Source organism: Salmo salar, chromosome ssa03 (assembly GCF_905237065.1).
Source record: "Salmo salar chromosome ssa03, Ssal_v3.1, whole genome shotgun sequence".
Taxonomy (NCBI): Eukaryota; Metazoa; Chordata; class Actinopteri; order Salmoniformes; family Salmonidae; genus Salmo; species Salmo salar.
The window spans coordinates 21,485,422-21,498,518 of NC_059444.1; positions in this window are offsets into that span (position 1 = coordinate 21,485,422).

A 13,097-nucleotide genomic window follows, 5' to 3' on the forward strand; every position below is an offset into this window, starting at 1 on the left:
TTTTGGACGCAGAGAGAGTCCCGGTCAGGCTCCTGGGTAGTTTAACCACAGAACAGACCAACTGGCACTGTGGATGATTGAGCCTAGGACGTTAGTCTTGGCAAGAGCTGTGAACATTTAATGTTTCTATTCCCCCTGTGTGTTTACGACAAATGGATTTGGATCTGTCTTTAATTAAATAAATATAAAATATGAATATAAAAGATCAAGACCCTGCTGGAGTCGAAGACCCAGGTATGAGTTTTTCTCTCCTTTCAGAATTAGTATTTAAGGGGCAATCTGGGATTCAGACAACAACAAAGCCACAAAGTCACTGTTTTAGTAAACAGCTGAGGGATGGGCCTGGAGAAATGTAACTATTCTCAATTTCATAGAACAAGCTATGGATGCAAGGACTGACAGCATTTGTTATATTCTATGCATGTAGATTGCCCCTTTAACAAATGCTGCATGTTGGTGACACCAGAGACCTATGACTGTTCCTAATAAAATGGTGATGTAATGCACAAGCCCCTCTCTGTCTGTCTGTTTGTCTTTCGGCCCGGCAGGTTTGCTGCTGAGCTGTTAGTTCATACATACATAAAGCCATACTCTGCAGGCCAAGTCTGCATCCCAAATGACACCCTATTTGCTTTATAGTGCGCTGCTTGTGCATAGGGCCACTATATAGGGGTATATGGTGCTATTTGAGACCACACATACAGTAGAGTGCTGATAGCTGGCATATGTGACAAGCTCCCCACTTGCACCATGACACAAGAATTCACACACTTCCTCGCCGTCAACAGCTGCAGTTTTAACAAGGGCACAGAGATTCAATTACTTTCTGTTTTTCACTTACACATTTTCATCAGCTGGGCAATGGAGGAAATGTGGTAACTAGATGTGGTAACTAGGTTTCTGCTTCCTGAAACCTGAAACATGGAGTACTGTATCCCGGCTATATTTAATGAGGAATTGTAGATGAATAAAATAATGACACATTGAAGCCAGAATACAGTGCCCCCATTATGGGTTACTTGGGGGCAGAAATATGATGTATAAACTTGGGTCCACAGAGAGTGACCGTGGGATGGGAGGTTTTCAGCTGGGGCCAATTTTTGGTGTGTAATTCATCCTATAAAGACGTCAACATCAGCGTAGAGGTAAAATAGAGGTAACTCTCAGGTTTTAAGATCTGGGGTGGGGGGGGTTCTCTCTCTTCCTGCTGTATCTCTTTCTCTTCCTCACACACTCTCTTTCAATTCAATTTCAGGGCTTTATTGTCATGGGAAACATATGTTTACATTGCCAAAGCAAGTTAAATAGATAATAAACAAAAGTGAAATAAACAATAAAAAATGAACAGTAAACATTACACTCACAGAAGTTCCAAATGAATAAAGACATTATAAATGTCGTATTATGTATGTATACAGTGTTGTAACGATGTTCAAATGGTTAAAGTACAAAAGGGAAAATAAATAAACATAAATATGGGTTGTATTTACAATGGTGATTGTTCTTCACTGGGTGCCCTTTTCTAGTGGCAACAGGTCACAAATATTGCTGCTGTGATGGCACACTGTGGTATTTCATCAAAATCAGGTTTGTTTTCAAATTCTTTTTGGATCTGTGTAATCTGAGGGAAATATGTGTCTCTAATATGGTCATACATTTGGCAGGAGGCTAGGAAGTGCAGCTCAGTTTCCACCTCATTTTGTGGGTAGTGTGCACATAGCCTGTCTTCTCTTGAGAGCCAGGTCTGCCTACGGCAGCCTTTCTCAATAGCAAGGCTATGCTCACTGAGGCTGTACATAGTCAAAGCTTCTCTCTCTGGGTTTCTGCATGGATTCCTCTGTTCCATTTTATTTTTTTATTTAACCTTTAACCTAGGCAAGTCAGTTAAGAACAAATTCTTATTTGCATTGACAGCCTGCCAATTGTGCGCCTCTATATGGAACTCCCAATCACGGCCGGATGTGATGCAGCCTGGATACGAACCAAGTACTGCAGTGACGCCTCTTGCACTGATGTGCAGTGTCTCAGACCACTGCGCCACTCGGGAGCCCAATTTGCTCAGTGTTTGAATTGCAGGCAGCAGCCAGCCCTTAGACCTTCCCCCAGCCTCTCTCCTCAGCCCAGTCTCTCTTCTCCAGCCCCAGCCAACCAAGTCTCCTTGGCCGCTCTGCTCTCCCTGCCTCCCTCCCCTGTCATGAATCAGGCTGAGGTGGTCTGGGACCCCAGCCTTGTCAGCCTATTCTGACCAACCCAGGATTTAACATAACAATCGGTTGACAGCTGGATATTCATGACACCACAGCACTGGGGCAGAGGCTCACTGGAAGCCTGGAACACAAAGGGGGAAATATCACAGTAAAAAGAATAATAGCTCGATGAAAATGAATAACTCGCCTCTCACTCTTCAATAACTGTGTGGCTAGGTTACACATTCCAGCTTCTATTGGTTCTATGTCTATGATTGCGTACAGAGAGTGGGGGTAAGTTTGTTGGGAGTTTGTAGTGTTTCATGTCCGTACTTTCTATGTCTGTCAGGTTTGGGTGACATCCATTGATGTGTGGGTGAAATAAAGATATTTGAATGTGGTGTGCATTTCACCAGAGGTGAGAAATGTGTGCTATAATAACTTATTTGTGTCCTTGTAGAATGTCACCTCAAAATGTTATGGGTCAGTTTATGCTAACTAAATAGGAAGAACAGAAGTGAAGCCAATTAATAAATCTCTACTGGAATTTTCTTCAGATGGTTTTAGGGCACAAACACTGGCATAGTCACCCTCATCCCGTCAGTAGAGGATGCCTGGTTATTTTTTTTAAATGCCTTCCTCACCATCTTAAATAAGCATGCCCCATTAAAGAAATTTAGAACCAGGAACAGATATAGCCCTTGGTTTTCTCCAGACCTGACTGCTCTTAACCAACACAAAAACATCCTGTGGCGTTCTGCATTAGCATCGAACAGCCCCCGTGATATGCAACTTTTCAGGGAAGTTAGAAACCAATATACACAGGCAGTTAGAAAAGCCAAGGCCAGCTTTTTCATGCAGACATTTTCTTCCTGCAACACAATCTCAAAAAAGTTCTGGGACACTGTAAAGTCCATGGAGAATAAGAACACCTCCTCCCAGCTGCCCACTGCAATGAGGATAGGAAACTCTGTCACCTCCGATAAATCCACCATAATTGAGAATTTCAATAAGCATTCTTCTACGGCTGGCCATGCTTTCCACCTGGCTACCCCTACCGCGGTCAACAGCACTGCACCCCCCACAGCTACTCGCCCAAGCCTTCCCCATTTCTCCTTCTCCCAAATCCAGTCAGCTGATGTTCTGAAAGAGCTGCAAAATCTGGACCCCTACAAATCAGCCGGGCTAGACAATCTGGACCCTTTCTTTCTAAAATGATCTGCCGAAATTGTTGGAACCCCTATTACTAGCCTGTTCAACCGCTCTTTCGTGTCATCTGAGATTCCCAAAGATTGGAAAGCAGCTGCTGTCATCACCCTCTTCAAAGAAGGGGACACGCTTGACCCAAACTGCTACAGACCTATATCTATCCTATCTAAGCTCGCATCCGCTACAAGACCATGGTGATTGCCTACGGAGCTGTGAAGGGAACGGCACCTCCATACCTTCAGGCTCTGATCAGGCCCTACACCCAAACAAGGGCACTGCGTTCATCCACCACTGGCCTGCTGGCCCCCCTACCTCTGAGGAAGCACAGTTCCCGCTCAGCCCAGTCAAAACTGTTCGCTGCTCTGGCACCCCAATGGTGGAACAAGCTCCCTCACGACGCCACGACAGCGGAGTCAATCACCACCTTCCGGAGACACCTGAAACCCCACCTCTTTAAGGAATACCTAGGATAGGATAAAGTAATCCTTCTAACCCCCCCCTAAAAGATTTAGATGCACTATTGTAAAGTGGTTGTTCCACTGGATATCATAAGGTGAATGCACCATTTTGTAAGTCGCTCTGGATAAGAGCGTCTGTTAAATGACTTAAATGTAAAATGTAAATGTATCCTACCCTGCCTTTCTAAGGTCTTCGAAAGCCAAGCCAACAAACAGATTACCGACCATTTTGAATCCCACCGCACCTTCTCCGCTATGCAATCTTGTTTCAGAGCTGGTCATGGGTGCACCTCAGCCACGCTCAAGGTCCTAAATGATATCGTAACCGCCATCGATAAGAAACAATACTGTGCTGCCGTATTCATTGACCTGGCTAAGGCTTTCGACTCTGTCAATCACCACATCCTCATCGGCAGACTCAATAGCCTTGGTTTCTCAAATGATTGCCTCGCCTGGTTCACCAACTACTTCTCTGATAGAGTTCAATGTGTCAAATCGGATGGCCTGTTGTCCAGGCCTCTGGTAGTCTCTATGGGGGTGCCACAGGGTTCAATTCTTGGGCCAACTCTTTTGTCTGTATACATCAATGATGTCGCTCTTGCTGCTGGTGAGTCTCTGATCCACCTCTACGCAGACGACACCATTCTGTATACTTCTGGCCCTTCTTTGGACACTGTGTTAACAACCCTTCCAGACGAGCTTCAATGTCATACAACTCTCCTTCCGTGGCCTCCAACTGCTCGTAAATACAAGTAAAACTAAACGCATGCTCTTCATCCGATCGCTGCCTGCACCGGCCCGCCCGTCCAGCATCACTACTTTGGACGGTTCTGACTTAGAATATGTGTACAACTACAAATACCTAGGTGTCTGGTTAGACTGTAAGCTCTCCTTCCAGACTCACATCAAACATCTCCAATCCAAAGTTACATCTAGAATTGGCTTCCTATTTCGCAACAAAGCATCCTTCACTCATGCTGCCAAACATACCCTTGTAAAACTGACCATCCTACCAATCCTCGACTTCGGCGATGTCATTTACAAAATAGCCTCCAATACCCTACTCAATAAACTGGATGCAGTCTATCACAGTGCCATCCATTTTGTCACCAAAGCCCCATATACTACCCACCACTGCGACCTGTACGCTCTCGTTGGCTGGCCCTCGCTTTATACTCGTTGCCAAACCCACTGGCTCCAGGTCATCTACAAGACCCTGCTAGGTAAAGACCCCCCTTATCTCAGCTCACTGGTCACCATAGCAGCACCCACCTGTAGCACGCGCTCCAGCAGGTATATCTCTCTGGTCACCCCCAAGGCCAATTCCTCCTTTGGCTGTCTCTCCTTCCAGTTCTCTGCTGCCAATGACTAGAACGAACTACAAAAATCTCTGAAACTGGAAACACTTATCTCCCTCACTAGCTTTAAGCACCAGCTGTCAGAGCAGCTCACAGATCACTGCACCTGTACATAGCCCATCTATAATTTAGCCCTAACAACTACCCCTTCCCCTACTGTATTTATTTTTTTGTTTATTTTGCTCCTTTGCACCCCATTATTTTTTTTCTACTTTGCACTTTCTTCCACTGCAAATCTACCATTCCAGTGTTTTACTTGCTATATTGTATTTACTTTGCCACCATGACCTTTTTGCCTTTACCTCCCTTGTCTCACCTCATTTGCTCACATTGTATATAGACTTGTTTTTCTACTGTATTATTGACTGTATGTTTTGTTTTACTCCATGTGTAACTCTGTGTTGTTGTATGTGTCGAACTGCTTTGCTTTATCTTGGCCAGGTCGCAATTGTAAATGAGAACTTGTTCTCAACTTGCCTACCTGGTTAAATAAAGGTGAAATAAATAAAATAAAAGTACGATGGTTAGGAAAAACTCCCTAGAAAGGCAGGAACCTAGGAAGAAACCAGGCTTTGAGGGGTGCCTAGTCCTCTGGCTGTGCCGGGTGGAGAAAGTACATGACCATTAAGGCAAGATTGTTCTTCAAGATGTTCAAACATTCATAGATGACCAGCAGGGTCATTCAGAGGTCGAGACAGCAGGTGCAGTAGAGAGAGAGAGAGTCAAAAACAGCCGGTCCGGGAAAAGATAGCATGTCCGGTGAACAGGTCAGAGTTCCATAGCCGCAGGCAGAACAGTTGAGGAATGAGCAGGGTCAGCTATACCTTAAGGACTCTTTATTCATGTCCTCATTACATGTGGTGTAATAATACCACTGATGGTCTGTATAGTTCTCAAATGTTGCTAGATTTAAACAAACAATATTAGAATCTCCATGGTCATAACCATAAACCGTCAACTCCATCTGCATGATAGATTACGATAGAATATTTGGTTCAAATATGTTACATTTAATTTGGTTTTATAGTCATAAAGCAACCAAGGATAAACAAAATTGCTACTGCATATACCATTTGAATGTATACCAAATGTTTGTCAATTCCGTAACACATGCACTCTTTTTTGTCTAACGTGAAACTCAGAGTGCTAAAAGATCTGAGAGTGTTTTTATTGGGGATTTCCAAATGAAGAATTTTCCATGTTTTACAAATGTTTGTATCAAACTTGTATTTTTAAAGGTAAAAATATGTCTGTTTTGATTATCTGTTGTCAACTCCGTCAATGACTTGTCAACTCCGTCACTGATGTTGTGTCTTTGGGCACCATTAAACTGAAGACGTTTATCAAAATAACTCCCTGTAATTATTATCACGCGGTTAAACTGATTAATCGTTTAACTGTAATTAACTAGGAGATCGGGGCACCAAGGAAAATATTCAGATTACAAAGTTATAATTTTCCTAATATAACTTTCCTATATTATAACATTATATATTATATTATATTATACTATAGGCCGATTATCTTCTGGTTTAAATTCCAAACGTCGTAAATTGTTGTATCTGCATGAACCCAGTCTTCACTAAGTCATCCATACATCAACTGTCTTAAAATCATTTATTTACTAAACAAAGTAATTCACAGAGAGCATACAAACAGTAATTATTGTCACAAAGAATTGGTAGAGTAATGGTCCCTAGTGGGCTAAACCGTCATGGCGGCTTGTTAAACCAACAAGGGGGGTCAGCTGAGAAGACCCTACAGAGTTGATAAATATTAACAATTGATATGCTAACCCTTTGCACATGAACGCTCACTCATTCGGGACAATTGCAATCAATATATATTTACGCTCAGTGTGTCGTCGGGATCCTTGTTGGAGAGTTTTTGTCCTGTTGGAGAGTTTTTGTCCGCGTTCTCTCTCTCTCGGTTAGAATGGATCTTTGAAAGCGACATTCATTAATGTTGTTATAGAATGGATGTTTCGTCGGTCTTCGCGTTCGATGATGTCAAATTTCTAGCTGCAGACTATTAATTAATATCAAAGACTTGTTATTATTCTGTCGGTATCGATAGTCTAAAAGTTTAACCACGTGGTATGGTTAAACTTCAGTAGAGGAAGACATGGTCAAACCTTGGCTCTCTCTTCTGAGGTAAGCTGGTCTGGTGAAAGAAACCCTGGGTGGGGGTTTTATTCGAAATGACAGAAAAAGGCTGTCTCATGACGCCAGGTCTTTTCTGTGTCCCTGGGGGCATGCCGATGACTGAGTTAAGCTTTGAACAGAAATACAATTCTATCACATTAACATCAGTACATAGCCTCTGAACATATTCCAAATAGCTTTAATCTTATTAAATCCTTGTATACAACCATTTAGATGCAAGTCCCATAGCTGAGGCTATTATATAAACCTTAGTATGGTAATATGGAAATATTGTCTCTAATGAGTATCACAAAATTGTACCAAGCGGACCAGTTCATAGCTGGATTCTTCACCGATCTTTTATACCTTCTCCAGAACATAAATGTCTTTCGGTTCCCCAATTCTGTGAGTTGGAAGAATTCCTTTGTCTCTCTATGAAACCCCTCTCTGTCTCAAAACTGGGCCATGAGGCCGGACATTCTTCTTTGGAATTTTACGACCCCTCTCACCACAGCCTGGGTGGGGGGAGGTAGGTAGGGGGATGGTGCATAGAAAACCCAGAGGGCGAAGGGAGGGGGTTCAACTGTGTTCTCTGTACCCAGAGAGAGGGCAACATCATGACACTGATGACTAACCCCCTTAAGATATACACTACCGTTCAAAAGTTTGGGGTCACTTAGAAATGTCCTTGTTTTTGAAAGAAAATATACTTTTTTGTCCATTAAAATAACTTAAAATTGATCAGGACGGTGTAGACATTGTTAATGTTGTAAATGGCTATTGTAGCTGGAAACGGCAGATTTTTTTATGGAATATCTACATAGGTGTACAGAGGCCCATTATCAGCAACCATCACTCCTGTGTTCCAATGGCACGTTGTGTTAGCTAATCCAAGTTTATAATTTTGAAAGGCTAATTGATCATTAGAAAACCCTTTTGCAATTATGTTAGCACAGCTGAAAACTGTTGTCCTGATTAAAGAAGAAATAAAACTGACCTTCTTTAGACAAGTTGAGTATCTGGAGCATCAGCATTTGTGTGTTCGATTACAGGCTTAAAATGGCCAGAAACAACGACCTTTCTTCTGAAACTTGTCAGTCTATTATTGTTTTGAGAAATGAAGGCTATTCCATGTGAGAAATTGCCAATAAACTGAAGATCTCGTACAACGCTGGGTACGACTCCCTTCACAGAACAGCGCAAACTAGCACTAACCAGAATAGAAAGAGGGGTGGGAGGCCCCGTTGCACAACTGAGCAAGAGGACAAGTACATTATAGTGTCTAGTTTGAGAAACAGACACCTCACAAGTCCTCAACTGGCAGCTTCATTAAATAGTACCCATAAAACACCAGTCGCAACGTCAACAGTGAAGAGGCGACTCCGGGATGCTGTCCTTCTAGGCATAGTTCCTCTGTCCAGTGTCTGTGTTCTTTTGCCCATCTTAATCTATTATTTTTATTGGCCAGTCTGAGATATGGCTTTTTCTTTGCAACTCAAGGTGGGCCACCAATACTTTTCGGAGATACAGTGAGGGAAAAAAGTATTTGATCCCCTGCTGATATTGTATGTTTGCCCACTGACAAAGAAATGATCAGTCTATAATTTTAATGGTAGGTTTATTTGAACAGTGAGAGACAGAATAACAACAACAACAAATCCAGAAAAACGCATGTCAAAAATGTTATAAATTGATTTGCATTTTAATGAGGGAAATAAGTATTTGACCCCCTCTCAATCAGAAAGATTTCTGGCTCACAGGTGTCTTTTATACAGGTAACGAGCTGAGATTAGGAGCACACTCTTAAAAGGAGTGCTCCTAATCTCAGTTTGTTACCTGTATAAAAGACACCTGTCCACAGAAGCAATCAATCAATCAGATTCCAAACTCTCCACCATGGCCAAGACCAAAGAGCTCTCCAAGGATGTCAGGGACAAGATTGTAGACCTACACAAGGCTGGCATGGGCTACAAGACCATCGCCAAGCAGCTTGGTGTGAAGGTGACAACAGTTGGTGCGATTATTCGCAGATGGAAGAAACACAAAAGAACTGTCAATCTCCCTCGGCCTGGGGCTCCATGCAAAATCTCACCTTGTGGAGTTGCAATGATCATGAGAACAGTGAGCAATCAGCCCAGAACTACACGGGAGGATCTTGTCAATGATCTCAAGGCAACTGGGACCATAGTCACCAAGAAAACAATTGGTAACACACTACGCCGTGAAGGACTGAAATCCTGCAGCGCCCGCAAGGTCCCCCTGCTCAAGAAAGCACATTTACATGCCCGTCTGAAGTTTGCCAATGAACATCTGAATGATTCAGAGGACAACTGGGTGAAAGTGTTGTGGTCAGATGAGACCAAAATGGAGCTCTTTGGCATCAACTCAACTCGCCGTGTTTGGAGGAGGAGGAATGCTGCCTATGACCCCAAGAACACCATCCCCACCATCAAACATGGAGGTGGAAACATTATGCTTTGGGGGTGTTTTTCTGGGGACAGGACAACTTCACCGCATGAAAGGGACGATGGACGGGGCCATGTACCGTCAAATCTTTGGTGAGAACCTCCTTCCCTCAGCCAGGGCATTAAAAATTGGTCGTGGATGGGTATTCCAGCATGACAATGACCCAAAACACACGGTCTCTCACTGTTCAAATAAACCTACCATTAAAATTATAGACTGATAATTTCTTTGTCAGTGGGCAAATGTACAAAATCAGCAGGGGATCAAATACTTTTTTCCCTCACTGTAGATTGAGTAGTACGAGTAATACCTGGATGTCCAGTGATGACAGCTGTGTATGCCCAGGTCAGCAGCCGATCCCTTATCCCCTTGGGAATGTAAATGCGCTCAAGAGGACAAGTAGTGGGTGTGGGTTCCCTCTCCAGAGCCTGGCGAATGTCCACATCTACGTCCCAGACCACAGGGGCTACGACTTGAGAGGGAGGAATTATTGATGCATTCGGGACAGGACCCTCTCCCGAATAGTAGAGATGGGACAGGGCATCGGCTTTGGTGTGCTTTGGATGATAGGTGGATGATAGGATGACCTGGATGATAGGTCAGCATGAAGTCAAATCTAGTGAAGAAAAGGACCCACCTTGTTCGGCGCGGGTTCAGCCGCATCGCTGTCCGTATGGACTCCAGGTTTCGATGGTCGGTGAGAATTATGAATGGATCCTTAGCACCCTCCAGCCAGTGTCTCCACTCCTCTAATGCCTACTTCACCACCAGGAGCTCTCGATTGCCTACGCCATAATTCCTCTCTGCAGAAGACAGTTTCTTAGAATAATACGCACAACAATACCATTTTTGTGGATTACCTTGTTGTTGAGAAAGGACAGCCCACGCCCACCTCTGAACCGTCCACCTCCACCACAAGAGGTAGCATAGGATCTGGGTGTTTGAGCAATGAGGCGGAGGTGAAACGTCCCTTCAGTAGGCGGGAGGCCTCGTCAGCTGCTGGACTCCACACCAACCTACGAGGTCTGGCCATGACCTGACCGCATCTACCTTCTTAAAATCCATCATCACTCCTTGCGGGCTGATCTTGTAGCCTAGAAAGGAAATAGCTTCCTGATGAAATTGGCACTTCTCTGCCTTGACATATAGTTGGTTGGCCAGGAGGTGTTCCAGGACTACTCGGACATGAGCGTTGTGATCCTCCAAGGTAGCCGAGTAGACCAGGATGTCGTCAATTTACACGACCACCTGGCATCCGAGCATGTCCCGGAACACCTCGTTGATGAATGCCTGGAACACTGATGGAGCATTTGCAAACACACACAAAATCCAAGATGGTAGCCAATCAGTCTGTCCGTTTGTATGTGTGATCATTGAGATCAGAGTTTTTATGTTTTAATGACCCTGATCCTGTTTAAAGAAGGAACTAATTTTTATGTGAAGGTGGATGCTGTATATAACAACTATTATTTGTATTCTATTTTATGCAATTTACTTGTACAAAGATTTCAGATTGAGAAGGCATCTGTCTGCGTGCAAGGCCAGCTACGCGAGCGCATGTGCACACTGAAGGCTAGGAGCAGAGAAGCAGTTATCGGATTGGAAAACCTGAAACACCATGGGCTGTGGGAAAATCTATGTTGTTCTACACAACGTCTACTGGTCGTTGCACACCTGTGCTGAAATACCTCTAAAAAATGACATTATGTATCTGTTACTGTGCCTGCTCTTTACTCAATGCCATCCTTGATTAAATTGGCTGAATGATCAATGGGTGAGTGAATTATCTTCGCCTTATGCCCTACAATTTGCAAACACTCCGACGAGACCATCGTGTCAATATCACCAGGAACTTGGTCTCTCTCTGCAATTGCATTTGTACCACTCTCAAACGCAACTGGACCTAGACTTGATGTCATACTTCCAAAATCTCAAACTATTGAATTACTTTTTTTCTGTGGGCAGCTGAGATATATTGTTACAGTTGAAGTCAGAAGTTTACATACACTTAGGTTGGAGTCATGAAAACTCAATTTTCAACCCCTCCACAAATGTCTTGTTTTTTATTTCATTTATTTTTTTATTTTATTTATTTAACCAGGTAGGCAAGTTGAGAACAAGTTCTCATTTTCATTTGCGACCTGGCCAAGGTAAAGCAACGCAGTTTGAGACATACAACAACACAGAGTTACACATGGAGTAAAAGAAACGTACAGTCAATAATACAGTAGAAAAATAAGTCCATATACAATGTGAGCAAGTGAGGTGAGATAAGGAAGGTAAAGGCAAAAAAGGCCATGGTGGCAAAGTAAATACAATATAGCAAGTAAAACACTGAAATGGTAGATTTGTAGTGGAAGAAAGTGACAAAACGGATGGCACTGTGATAGACTGCATCCAGTTTATTGAGTAGGGTATTGGAGGCTATTTTGTAAATTACCTCGCCGAAGTCGAGGATTGGCAGGATGGTCAGTTTTACGAGGGTATGTTTGGCAGCATGAGTGAAGGATGCTTTGTTGCGAAATAGGAAGCCAATTCTAGATGTAACTTTGGATTGGAGATGTTTGATGCGAGTCTGGAAGGAGAGCTTACAGTCTAACCAGACACCTAGGTATTTGTAGTTGTCCACATATTCTAAGTAAGAACCGTCCAGAGTAGTGATGCTGGATGGGCGGGCAGGTACGGCCAGCGATCGGTTGAAGAGCATGCATTTAGTTTTACTAGTATTTAAGAGCAGTTGGAGGCCACAAAGTATAGTTTTGACAAGTTGGTTAGGAAATCTACTTTGTGCATGACACAGGTAATTTTTCCAACAATTGTTTACAGACAGATTATTTCACTTATCATTCACTGTATCACAATTCCAGTGGGTCAGAAGTTCACATACACTAAGTTGACTGTGCCTTTAAACAGCTTGGAATATTCCAGAAAATAATGTAATGGCTTTAGAAACTTCTGATAGGATAATTTACATAATTTGAGTCAATTGGAGGTGTACCTGTGGATGTATTTATCAGAAACTTGGCTAAAGAAATCTGTGTCAAATAACTGGATTTCTATTGATGGATACACGGTTTTTAGAACGCATCGGATGAGTAAAGGAGGAGGGGTTGCAATTTATGTGAAATCCGAGTTTATCACCTCTGAAATTCTCTCGATTACCAAAGCCAAACATTTTGAATTGCTTGCGGTTAAAGTGAACGTATATATGTCACGATTACTGCCGAGGGCGGTTCCTCTCCCTGTTCGGGTGGCGCTCGGCGGTCGTCGTCACCG